Raw genomic sequence first — 3668 nt, forward strand, 5'->3', positions numbered from 1 at the left:
TGGGATATTGTAAAGAATGGTCCTTTCTTTCCAACAAAAGTGGTAGAAGGAAAGCAAGAGCAAAAACTTAAGAGTGAATGGAGTGAACTAGAGAAGAGAAGGGTAGCCCTTAATGACAAAGCCATTCACATTTTTTTTGTACTCTTAGTAGAAGTGAGTACAACAAAGTATGCATAAAGTTTACCACCAAGAAGATTTGGGATGCTTTGGTTGTCACTCATGAAGGTACTAATCAAGTCAAAGAAAACAAGATGGAATCCCTCATCTACCAATATGAGTTGTTCAAAATGAAATCTGATGAAACTATTAGCCAAATGTATGACAGGTTCATTGAAACTATTGGAGGGATGAAATCTCTTGGGAAGATATTCACAAATGAGGAATTGGTGAAGAAAATTCTTAGATGTCTACCTAAGGAATGGCTACTAAAGGTAACCTCCTTAAAGGATGCTAAAGACTTGAGTAAGGTACAATTGGATGAACTTTTGGGGAACCTCATTGATTATGAGATGACTCTAAAGAGAGAGCAAGTGGAGGAACCTAGCAAAGTGAAAAAGAACATTGCTCTAAATGTATCCTCCGAAGACACTAGTGAGGAAGAAGAAGAGATAAGTGAAGAAGAATTAGCCTTCGTGACTAGGAGGATAAGAAAGTTTCTCTTTCAAAATAAAAAGTTCATCCCAAAGAAGAATTTTAGAAAGAAAAAAGGTGAATCAAGGAAAAAGGAAGTGGTCATTTATTATGAGTGCAATAGACCGAGTCACTATAAAGTAGATTATCCCAAGTTGAAGAAGCCCATCAAAAAGTTCAAGAAGAAGGCCTTCAAAGCAATATGGGATGATTCAAATGACACTAAAGAGGAGGACGTTGGTTATGAAGTTGCCAACATGTGCTTCATGGCTTTAGAAGAAAGCTTCGATAAGGTAACTACACTTGATGACATTACTTTATGTGATGATGTTGTTGAATTTTCATATAATAAAATTTTTAATGCTTTAAAATTGATGAATGATGAACTTGAAAAGAGTCATAAGCAAAATAAAATTTTAAAAAGTGAGTTAGTTAGCTTGAAAAGGAAAAGTGAGAACTCATCTAAAGAATCTTTACTCTCAAATGATCATTTACGAAAATTCTTACATGAGCTCTCATTAGAAAATAAAAATTTTAAAAATGAAATACTTGAGTTAAAAAATTCTCTTTTAAAATTTTTAAAAGGTAAGGATAAACTTGATGAAATATTAGACTCTCAAAGGTCTCCTAGTATCATGTATGGCCTTGACTATGATAAATCAACTTAAGCAAATCCTTCTAAAACTATTTTTGTTAAAGCTACTAACTTAAATGAACCTAAGGTATCTAACTCTAATGGAAATGTACCTAAAGCTTCTAGTAGTAATGTACCTAAAAGGAATGCACATGTACACCAATCCACTAGTCACAATGTTCGTATAAGACACACACTTAGGCAATTTGCATATAAAGAAAATGATCATTGTAGAGCACACATTTCTAGTTCATATAATCGTCACACTCATCATGCCTCTTGCTCACATACTTATAATAGACAAGGAAGAAATGACTATATGAGAACTCAAATACACTCACTCACCTATGGACCTAGAACAAGAAAGTTCAATGGTCATTGTCACTATTGTGGTAAGTTTGGTCATATCAACTATAGGTGTACTATTAGAAAAGTACATCTTGGATATGAAAGCATATAAAAATCAGAAAATGAAATAACTAACTCCCAAGGACCCAAGTACATTTGGGTATCTAAAAGTGTTTGAATCTCTTTTTTTAGGTGTGTTTGAAATTCTCAAAGATTGAAAGTAAATAGTATTTAGATAGTGGATGTTCAAGGCACATGATTGAAAATTTAAGTTACTTTATCTCTCTTGAAAAGAAGGACGGTAGTGGACAAATAACCTTTAGAGATAATGGAAAATGTCAAATTATTGGAATAGGTATGGTCGATAAGAAAAACTCTCGTATTCTTGATAAAGTTCTCTTAGTTGATGGCTTGAAGTATAATTTGTCAAGTGTAAGTCAATTATGTGATAGAGGTTGTAGAGTTATCTTTGAACCAAAATCATATTTTTTCTCTAGAATGTCGGATAACAAAATATTGTTTATTGGTGAAAGAGTTGAAAATATCTATTTTGTTGATTTATAAGCTATGACTAACCTAGATATGAAGTGCTTTGTTTCTATTAGTGATAATTCTTAGATTTGGCATACAAGGCTTTCTCATGCTAACATGGATCTTCTCAAAAGTTTGAGTAAGGATAAGCTAGTTGATAGCCTTCCAAAGATCAAATATGAAAAGGACAAAGTGTGTGATGCATGTCAAATAGATAAGCAAGTTAAAAGCTCTTTTAAATCCATTAATAAGGTAATCACTTCTAGACCTTTACAACTTTTGCATATGGATTTGTTTGGTCCAACTAGAGTAGCTAGCCTTGGTGGGATGCATTATGGGTTTGTTATAGTAGATGACTACTCTACGTACACTTGGGTTATGTTCTTTGCTCATAAGGTTGATTGCTTTAATGCCTTTAAGAGTTTTACAAAGAAAGTTCAAAATGAAAAGGGTTTTCAAATTTTTTCAATAAGGAGTAATTATGGTAGAGAATTTGAAAATGAGAAGTTTGAAGTCTTTTGTAATAATTTAGGAATCATTCATAATTTTTCATCTCCTAGGACTCCCCAACAAAATAGTATTGTTGAAAGAAAAAATAAAACTCTTTTAGATGTGGGGAGGACTGTGTTAAGAGAATATAATCTATCTACCTATTTTTGGGCGAAAGCCATTAATACGGCTTGTTATGTTTCAAATAAAGCTTTAATTAGACCTCTTTTAAATAGAATCCCTTATGAACTTTGAAATGGAAGAAAACCTAGAGTTAGTTATTTTAAAGTTTTTTATTGTAAATGTTTTATCTTAAACAACAAGGATAATTTGGGTAAATTTAACTCTAAAACCGATGAAGGTATCTTCTTAGGATCCTTTACATCTAGTAAATCATATAGAGTATTCAATAAGAGAACTTTGATAGTTGTAGAGTCAATGCATCTTGTTTTTTATGAATCTAATCCCTTTGCTCCTTGAAAGGAGATGGCTTGTGATGATGATCTTGTAGATAAACTTGATGAGTTGACCATTGAAGATCCCCAATCTCATGGAGATCAAAGTCAACCCAAAGAGGATTCAATGAAGGCAAAGGAAGATGAGGTTGGACTCTAAGAGTAACAAATACAAATTACACAAAGTCAATGAGTCCAACATGACTTGCCAAAGGATTGCACCCACAAGAAAGATCACCCCAAGGACCAAATAATTGGTGATGCATCATAAGGGATAATAATTAGATCCTCTATTAGACATGTATGTGATAATATTGCATTCATATCTCATATAGAACCTAAGTCCATAGATGAGGCTATTAGTGATGAGAGTTGGGTTCTTGCTATGCAAGAAGAACTCAAACAATTTGAAAGGAATAAGGTTTGGACCTTAGTTACTAGACCTAAACATCACCCTACCACAGGCACCAAATGGGTGTTTAGAAATAAGCTTGATGAAGATGGCAATATCACTAGAAACAAAGCTGGGTTGGTAGCTAAAGACTATAACCAAGAGGAGGGCATAGACTATGATGAGACAT

The sequence above is a fragment of the Manihot esculenta genome, chromosome 16, assembly GCF_001659605.2.
Source record: "Manihot esculenta cultivar AM560-2 chromosome 16, M.esculenta_v8, whole genome shotgun sequence".
NCBI classification, from domain to species: domain Eukaryota; kingdom Viridiplantae; phylum Streptophyta; class Magnoliopsida; order Malpighiales; family Euphorbiaceae; genus Manihot; species Manihot esculenta.